The 9,711-nt window shown below is 48.1% G+C and overlaps 1 long non-coding RNA gene across 1 annotated transcript; it reads right to left on the bottom strand.

Annotated features, from left to right (window-relative positions):
- Positions 1-6,756: 6,756 nt before the first annotated feature.
- On the bottom strand, positions 6,757-9,245 carry LOC141100127 (uncharacterized). The gene is made up of 2 exons (XR_012234606.1): positions 8,744-9,245; positions 6,757-7,560 (listed from the first exon to the last, which is right to left on the bottom strand). It is a non-coding gene; the product is annotated as an uncharacterized lncRNA (long non-coding RNA).
- Between the last annotated feature and the right edge of the window lie 466 nt (positions 9,246-9,711).

The raw sequence follows: 9,711 nt of genomic DNA, 5'->3' as shown, positions 1-9,711 counted from the left end.
AAGTGTAGGGTTCGAGCAGGCTCACAGGATGCAGTGACGAGACACGAGACTGAATGTGGGGTGAAATATACTTTTATAAGTTTAAAGCTGCAAGGGCTAAACTGCTTCGATGAAACAAAAGGGGAAACACCTATTTGTCCTCGCAGGGACTCGTAAAACAAACATTCAAAACAAAAAGGGTCCTTATACTCTATAATACACTTAGCCTCCCGGGCGTCGCTCGAGTCCACGAACACTCAGGGATTGCAGATGTGGCTGCCTTGTAATCCAAGATTTCACGGAAGGACTTGGGCTCGTCCGGCCCTGAAGAAACCAAAACGGTGGGGCGCAGCAGGCCCTGAAGGAATCGGAACGATGGGGCGCAGCAGGCCCTGAAGAGACTGGGCGGTGGGGCGCAACGGGCCCTGAAGAAACCGGAACGTTGGGGCGCAACAGGCCCTGAAGAAACTGGTCGGTGGGGCGCAACGGGCCCTAAAGAAACCAGTACGATGGGGCGCAACAGGCCCTGAAGAAACTGAACGGTGGGGCGCAATGGGCCCTGAAGAAGCTGGAATGGTGGGGCGCAATAGGCCCTGAAGAAACTGTTCGGGGGGATAAATCTCCCAGGCGTCCGTTTAAAGGCGCTCGTCCCCCAGCCAGGTCATGACGCAGTCCAAAAACATAAAATCTTAACAAACTCTGCTCAGTGTCCCCTCAGTAAGCGGGACAGGGGCTCTGCGGCCGCCTATAGCGAGGTGGCGTCCCCTGATGTCGGTAATGACGAGGTCGCAGCTGTGGGAGAAGACAGGGGGGCAGTGTCCTGGCCACTATACCGGATTGCTGTCTCGTCGCAGCGGTTGCCTGAGATCCCGGTCCTGTCACAGCACGGAGGGAATCAGCGGGCATCAATTTATCTGTATGTATCCGGGGAGGGACTCCCGGGAAGAGTCTCTTATGCGCCGCTCTTCGGACAGTCTCAAATTTTCCTTTGACAGTCTCCTGCCTGTCTCTCTTCCCCACACCGTCAGTTGCCACAGTCCTCCCCCTGCCACACGGCTCTCTCTCTCCTGTCAGGCTCTCTTCCAACTGCCACCTCAGCGCGTCCCCTGCTCCTTTTACCCTCGCCCCGCCCCCTGTTGCCCTGACAACTTCAGTCGCATGTCTCCCTTTGTAATCCCCCTGATGTGGTTTCTTCAACAACCCTGATGGCGGTCCCCCTGGTTCCAGCCCAATCACTGTATGGGGGTCCTCCTCCCCACACAACCATAAGGCCCAATTAGGTACTCCAAATTGTTTGTACTAAAACTGTGTTTCAGTGGCAAGTCAGAAGGCCAGATTTCCACGCAGAAATAGTTAGGCCTAATATTGGGGTGCAGCATGGAGGATCAATTAGCTAGTCCAAATTGTTTGTTCTAAAACTGTGTTTCAGTGGCAAATCAGAAGATCAAATTTCCACTTAAAAATCATTAGACCTAATATTGGGGTAAAGCCACAACGCCCAATTAGCTACTCCTAATCTTTTGTGATGAAACTGTTTCAGTGGCAAATCAGAAGGACAGATTTTTACTTAAAAATTGTTAGGTATAGCAGTGTTGTTCAGACACACTCTCTAAGAAAATAAATAGTGATTGCTCATTTAGTTACAGGTGACTGACGACTGTGGTCCTAAGGTTGTTACAGCAGCAGAGTACAAGAGAGAAAGGATACTTACAACATGAATGGGAAAAAGTGAGGTTGTGGTGGAAGGGGTAATAAGCTTGGTGTAAGATATGTATGAGGGTTAGGTGTTAATGTGAATGAAAGCTCAATTGAATAAACACTGTCTCATCCTATCCAGAGACCACTGACAATATCTGTCACTTGCCGGACTATTTGACTCCCTTTCTTTGGCAGCTGCACAGAGGCTCAGAAAGAGCATGTGCTCCAGTGGATGGCAAGCGCTGCATCAAGTGGCCTCTCCTTCTCTTCCTCCACCTTAACATCACACACAGTAGAATCCTCAGAGATGGCACCTCAATCACCCTTGTTTCCTCCCACGTAAAAAATTTCCAAATGCCCAACTGACTGGGGAACCTCAGATGGGCCATTCTGAAGAGCTGTTCACACATTCTATTATCTAGTAATCAGAGGTCTGCTCCGAAGAATCATAGAATCCAGAGGAGTAAAGCATCTGCACCAATGCCCAAAATTTTTCCTGTTGAATCCGTGGCCAGAAGAAGTAGGTTCTGAGCAGAATCCAGGTTGTAGATCCCACTTGGTGTCAACCCAGAGATACGCAGCTGAGAAGCTCAGAAGAGGAGGTGGAGGAGGAGGAAGATGACGAGGTTATGTTGCAGTTACTCACACAGACACGAAGTGATGCAACCATGACACGCACTGCATCCTCAGCATCAACTCTGGCTGTGACCAGCACCAGGTGTGCAATACAAAAAGTGGCAAGGATTGCCTAGCGTGGGCATTTTTTTGACACCGCAAAGGATAACCCAACATACGTTATACCTCAAATTTGCAAAAAAAAAGCTCATTAGAGGCAAAAATTGCAATAGTTTGACAACTGCATGCATGAACCGGCACATGCACGTGGATTGCCCACCAGGGCAGTGGGGATACTTGGTACCGGGCCACGTCTTAAAGAGGCAGTGTCACAACAGCAGTGACCCGGTCTGTGGCCCTGGGCGTCCAATAAAAGGGGAGATAGTGAAAAAGTGATAAATAAAGTTTGTAATAAAGTGTTCGTGACACCACCCGTGGTCAATGCAGATCCTCTGGGATGATGATGGGCAGCAGAGATGGCTAAGCTCTCCACGGGTAGAGCTGTATCCCAGGGCAGTTAGGATATTAAAGGTGATGTTGGTGGTGAGTGTGGTGCAAGAATGATTCAGAAGACACAGCAGGGGACTGTTTCCTTTACCTTTTACTGAGCAATGCAGGCACAGTCCGGGGCTTAGGTTACAGATGGTTCTGGAGCTGGTCAGCCTGGAAGCAATTTGGGAATTTCCTTAGTCAGGTGAGTTGTGAGGCCTCCTTTCTAGTGCTATTCTCTGAGGTACCTGCTGCTGTAAACTCTATTCAAGTTCCTCTTTCTATCTGAGGCTTAGGTAAAACTCCACTCACATGACAGGCAGCTGTAGCCTGCTTCAGGGGTCGTTCCTGTCTTGCGTCTCTGGCTCATATGTGCTGCTGTGTCGTCGAGTATCAGTTGGGAACAGAGGGTCCGCGATCTTCTGCCCTCCGGATTCTGCTGCTGGGGCTTTAGTACCCACACAGCCTCGGGCTCTGGTGCCCGGTCACTGGTGCTAAAGCCTGGGGTAAGCTCAGATGGAGGTCCTATCCCCAGCTCCTCTCCACACGTCCTCTCTCAGCCTTGTTTAGGCTCTAAATCTCTCCACTAACTTCCTCCTCCTGACCAGAGAGAGCAGCTCCCCTGAAGTTGGGTTTAGAGCTCCCTCAGCTGGCCTGGAGCAGGAACTGTGTGGTATGCTGGAACTACCTGGTAAGAGGATTCCTTCTTTGCTTTCAGGCATTACATCACTCCCCCTTGGAGGGAGGCAAGGCCATTGTGGCAACCGAACTCCTGGGGTGCCACACACGATCAGCCTGCCATAAAATGGGAATCTCACTGTGTTAAAATGGGAACTAGCGGCCTTACCAACCTCCGGCAGTCCCATCAACCCCTTCTGCTGCTTCTTCCTCCTTTGTCACCATTGCAAGTCTTCACACACGTGTCTCCGGCTGCAGAAACTATAATTGTTTATCCACCACAGTCAGGGTGAGGGTGAGAGTGAGAGCCATTCAGCTGTTACTGAATTAGATATGACTGCTGCTTTTGTGTCACCTAGCACAACACATCTTTCTCAATCCACCATAAAATCTCCTCAAGCACCTCACTAACAATCTAGCAATTAGTCCTGTTCTCCATATTCTGCCCTCTCTCAGCACAGCAACCAGCCCTCAATCCCGCATTTATGGTCTCTTAAAAGAATGTTTCCTCCTACACATGGCAAAGCTAAGAGTTTGAACTCCACCATCTTCAATCTGTTGGCAAGGGAAATGCTGCCTTTCTGTCTGGTGGATACTGGCGGTTTCCGAAAGTGGATGGCCATCACAGTCCCCCAGTTCCAGTTGCCCACTCACCATTACTTCTCTAAGAAAGCTGTGCCTGCACTACACCAGCATTTCACTGACAACATCACCCATTCCATGAAAAAATCTATGTCTGCTAGGGTGCATTTCACCACTGACACCTGGATGAGCAAACATGGGCAGGGGTGTTACATCTCATGGACTGAACACTGGGTGGCTGTGGTGGCAGGCTAACAAGGGACTGCACCACAAGTCTTTGAATCCCCAAGGCTTGCGGGACAAACCTCTGTATTTAACAGTTCCTCCACTGCTTCTGCCTCCACCACCTCCTCTAGGGCCTCCACCTGTGCACTCAATTTCTCCCCTAATCAGACACACGTTCCAACAGTTCAGATAGAATTTCCCCCACCTCCATACTGCGCAGCCATGGCTCACTGCAATCAGGCAGTGCTTAAATTAAAAAGGGGAGGGTACACACTGGTGCTCCACTGATAACTAGGATGAGTTAAAAAAGGGAAAAAAAAGCTGCTGGTGATATGACAGGGTCTGTGTATGCTCCTGTCAGAGAGTATAACAAAAGGGATATGGATTTAGAGTAATCACTGCACTGAGAGAATAGGGCTAGGAGATCAGCCAGTTGTATAGACACTAGTCCAACCACTAGCGATAACTAGTAGTGTTAGTTTAGTACTGGCATGTGTTAACGGTGGTGGTATAGCGTGCCAAGGGTTTAGAGAACTAGACCTCCACCAGGGCAGGATTTGTGTCAGATCTCTTTCTAGTGCACCTTTTCGGCGATTAAATATAAAATTAATCTTGGGCTGCTCTTTTATCTCAATACACAAATCCCCACGTCCGCACGCTCCGTTGGTTTCTGACCTGATATAAGCCTGCTGATGGGTGGGGCTTACTTCAAACGAGGAACTGGTGGCAGCAGACCGTTCTCTGTTGTGAGTTCATTTTCCCCTTCACCGTTGATGTCTGATGAACTCCCTCTGCTGGTGAAGAGAGGTAGTGAAATTGATTGGGTTGGGAAGAACCTGTCATCAGGTGGAGCCTGATTGGACACCCGGCATCACTGAGTGGATATAAGGCAGCCAACGCCCTACAGGGGTGCTGGTGATCCTTTCTGCTCTGAGCTCTTGCAAACCAGTTCAGTACCTGTCTTCTGAAAGCTAAGTATTTGCTCTATTATTTTTCCATGAGATATTGTCTGTTTACTTAGGGTTTGTGTTCTGCCTGCCCTTGTTGGTACAGGCTGAGCTCCATTTTTGTCTCTGGTCAACTTGATCTTTTGCTCAGTCTTCAGAATATACCTGAGTGCTGATATAGTGTTTTTGAAGTCTAGTGACTTCAGGGCCTTTTTTCTATCAGACGTGTTGGACATTATTTTGGCAGTATTTTTGCAGATTGCAGCCAGCATCTTTTCTGTCCTTTCCTATTTAGTTAGTTGGGTCCCATCATTTGCTCAACCTGTCTTTCTGTCTGTGTTTGTGTTTTCATCTGCTTTTCACTGACAATACATCTTGGGGTCTGCTCTGGGGCAGTTTAGATTTCCCCTTTCTTTCTTTAGGCTTATTTAGTTCTCTGGCTGTGAACGAGGGGTCTAGGGCACCGTAGGAACCCCCCACGGCTACTGTTAGTTGTGTGAATAGGATCAGGGGTCTGCAATCCAATAGCTACCAACCTCTCCGGCTTTCTGGACTTAGCTTGCATTTTTGTTTTTTCCTCCTTCGGTGACTCATTCATAACAGTTCTCTTTTAGTGAGGAACTCTAGCAGGGACAGCCGGGAGGTTTATATATATATATCCCCAGCCTGGACTGGTGATATATATCCCCCTTCAATAACTCGTACTTATAAGGGAAGCCTTTCCGGCGACTATTTGCCCTCGGTGCAGTTCCCTGACTGACCTGGGGCAAGTGGTGGCGCCAGAGAGCTGATCCCTGCTGGGTCCCTCTCTCCCCTCCTCCGAGGTGAGCGAAGTCGACACCCCCTTCCCCTGTGCGATGTGTCACAACAACGTTTTTTCTTTTTTTAATCATTGCAGTGATTGCCCATTTTGTCTTTTCAGCAACACATTACTTTCGGCCTACAAACTTCCTGGTTGCTGGGAGGACAGGACAGTTCAGGCTAACAGTTACATAGGACTGCTGGCCTGACTCATGTAGGTTCTGGTGTTGCTACATTGAGCAGCTTAGAGGCTAAAGCTGATCCTAATCAGGAGCTAACCATGCACTCCAGCGAATCCAGTCACCCTCAGGGTATGTGCAGACGTTGCAGACTCTGCTGTGGATTTTTCCACGTGGATTTTGCTAAGTCCTCAGGTAAAATGACCTGCATTTTACCTGCGGATTTAGTGCAGATTTACTGCAGATTTTCTGCAGATTTTGTGTGGATTTCGCCTGCGTTTTTACTCCTGCAGATTTCTATAATGGAGCAGGTGTAAAAATGTTGTGGATTCCGCACAAAGAATTGACATGCTGCGGATTCAAAACCGCAGCAAATCTGCGTGGAAGAATCCGCAGCATGTGCACAGCGTTTTTCATTTCACATAGACTTTAATGGTACTGTACACCGCAGGAGAATCTGCTGCGGATCCGCAGGGCCAAATCCGCTGCGGATCCACAACGTGTGCACATGAAGCGATGGTCGGGGAAGCCACCACGGTGCAGGGAGACTACAGTACACAAGATGAGGTGCAAACAACAAAGGGATAATTTATTGACAGGCAAGGAATGCAGTGATAGGAAGGTGTAAACAGGGGTATGCAATGACAAAAGACATTTTACAAGAGTGATATTCTTTTGCTGGGCTGTTAAATAGCACGGTGCTCCAACTATCACAGATCAATATACTTTCAACAGGCAAACAACACAATAAATGCAATATGATGCTACTCTAACCATAGCCAACCTGGCCTCTGCTACGCAGGCCGCATGGCTGCCGTGCTCTGTCTATTGCAGCCTATCCTAAGCCCTAACATGTGCACATAAGGGGTTAAAACTCACAGTAACATTGGAGTCTCAGTCCAGTCCCGGAAAACGGCAGATTCCTTTCTTGTATTTCTTCATGGCTCCTCACGATAACACAGGACAGACACCTTTGGTTATCCCCAGAAGAGTCTACACAATCTTATAAGTTCAGTCAGTCTCCGGCTGCGCATCTTCTGCTCACAGCTCCAGGCACACCGGCCTCCTGCAGAAATCTTCAGCCCAGCACACACTCACACAGGAAACAGCCCCTCCCCTCTCCAGTGCTGGCAGAACAACACATACAGTCTTTTGCAGGGGAGAACAGAACGTACCATTGCAGCAGCCAAGGGGGTGCTGTCTCTTAAAGTGTCAGCGTGTCTCTGCTGTTCATAGCAATGCCACCCCCTTACACACATACCCTCCGGCCTATGCTGACAAGCTCAGCTGGAAAAGCTTGTAAACACTGCACAGGTTACAGTGTCAACATGGAAAAAAACATGTAAAGGTAGTGGTAGGAGGCGAACCTGGGTAAAAGAAATAGCAATTAATGCATTTGGTAGGAAAATTACTTTTACAAATCTTTTGCAATCAATGACCCACATTTGTGGGAGTATTTTGTAGGCTGGTATCCCATAGAAAATGTTGATTCTGAAAGGAAAGTAAAGGTTTTCTGGCCAAATCTTTTTGGGTGCACTCATTTATGCTAGGCACTATAAATAAAATCTGCACACCCCTGTTAAAATGTCAGTGTTTTTAGTAATGTTAAAAAAATCATGCTTAGGAGAATCACTCAGAACTTTTTCCTCCTTTAGGCCACGTTCACACTTTCAGTATTTGGTCAGTATTTTACATCACCAAAACCAAGAGTAGATGAAAAATGCAGAAGTGGTGCACGTGTTTCTATTATACTTTTCCTTCTGACTTTGGCTTACAATATGGATGTAAAATGCTGACCAAATACTGAACATGGCCTTAAAGGGAATCTGTCAGAAGGTTCAACCCTCCTAACCGAACATATGGGCATGTAGGTCATAGGAAACTGAATAAAATGATATCTTGATATCTGTGATCCAATGTCTAATTCCAGAAATTTCCATGCTTTAAATGTTCTTATATTTAAATAAGCTAAGATCTATGGGTCAGACACTGATATGCATGATCTGTCTCCAGAGCTTATTTTAAGTGAGAGTGGGCTTTACCAGATGATATCTGCGATTTATTTGAGGATCAGAACCTACTTGTTGCTCATTGACCCAAGACATGGTTCCCTGCTCAAGGACAGAGCAGTTATGGACTCACTAGGTTTGAACTCAAACACATTAATGTCATATTCACACATCTCTGTGTCATGGTCAAATCATAGGCCGTGGGTCTCCTTACAACTTAGTTTATACAGTCCAACTAAAGGAAATGGATATAGCTGCTTCTATCTAGGTGGTTATTCTGCAGGAAGAGGACATAGTAGCTTCTAAGGTGTTCATCTTCAAAAAGAAGGAATCAGCTGCCTTTAAAGGGAACTGTCACTAGATTCTAAAATAAAAAAGCCAGACTGAGTGATTGCAGCGAGGTCTCTACCTAAGTGCACACATGACAGAGACCTGCCAATCAACTGGAGCAGGATGGTGAGAAGCCAGCTTGTGCAAGTCAACTCTCTTCCTATTTTTCATCCGGATCTTTTCAAACTATGTTTTTCAAAGTAAAACATACCTGTCACATCACAAGAATCCATCTTAAATCTGTTTCTAAATAACTAAGTCCAAGAGTAAGTGATCAACAACACAGGAGGATGGGGGAAGCACGAGGGAAGCACAGGGGAGCACGGAGCAGGATGGGGGAGCATAGAGGAGGATGGGGGAAGCACGAGGGAGGATGGGGGAAGCACAGTGGAACACGGAGCAGGATGGGGCAGCACTGAGCAGGATGGGGGAAGCACAGGGGAGGATGGGAAAGCACAGCGGAGCACGGAGCAGGATGGGGGAGCACAGAGGAGGATGGGGAAAACACGAGGGAGGACGGGCGAAGCAAAGGGGAGCACGGAGCAGGATGGGGGAGCATAGAGGAGGATGGGGAAAGCACGAGGGAGGATGGGCGAAGCAAAGGGGAGCACGGAGCAGGATGGGGGAGCACAGAGGAGGATGGGGAAGCACGAGGGAGGTTGGGGGAAGCACGAGGGAGGATGGGGGAAGCACGAGGGAGGATGGGGGAAGCACAGGGGAGCACAGAGCAGGATGGGGGAGCACAGAGGAGGACGGGGGAGCACAGAGGAGGATGGGGGGAGCACAGAGGAGGATGGAGGAGCGCTAAGGAGGACGGGGGAGGACAGGGAGCTGAGCCATACATAGAAGGATGGGATGGGGGAGTCGAGCCATGCATACTTCGAGGGGGGAGAGCCACACAGATCAGGACAGGGATGAGGGGACAATGTACACCCAGCTTATACTCAAGTTAATAAGCTTACCCAGTTTTCCGTGACAAAATTAGAGGCCTTGGCTAATACTCGGGTCGGCTTATACTCAAGTATATATGGTAATCACTTCCAGGACTCCTCGATCTTCTTTACTTTGAAGATAGTTTTTAATTACATTAACATTTTGCTTGGGGCTGCTGCATAATACATTTGGAGCCAAATAGATACTTACCAGTCAAACAATATCATCAGGAAGATATCTGCCTAT

Source organism: Dendrobates tinctorius, unplaced genomic scaffold (assembly GCF_039654945.1).
Source record: "Dendrobates tinctorius isolate UK_male_01 unplaced genomic scaffold, ASM3965494v1 ptg000011l, whole genome shotgun sequence".
NCBI classification, from domain to species: domain Eukaryota; kingdom Metazoa; phylum Chordata; class Amphibia; order Anura; family Dendrobatidae; genus Dendrobates; species Dendrobates tinctorius.
This window is presented reverse-complemented; position numbering and strand designations above follow the sequence as displayed.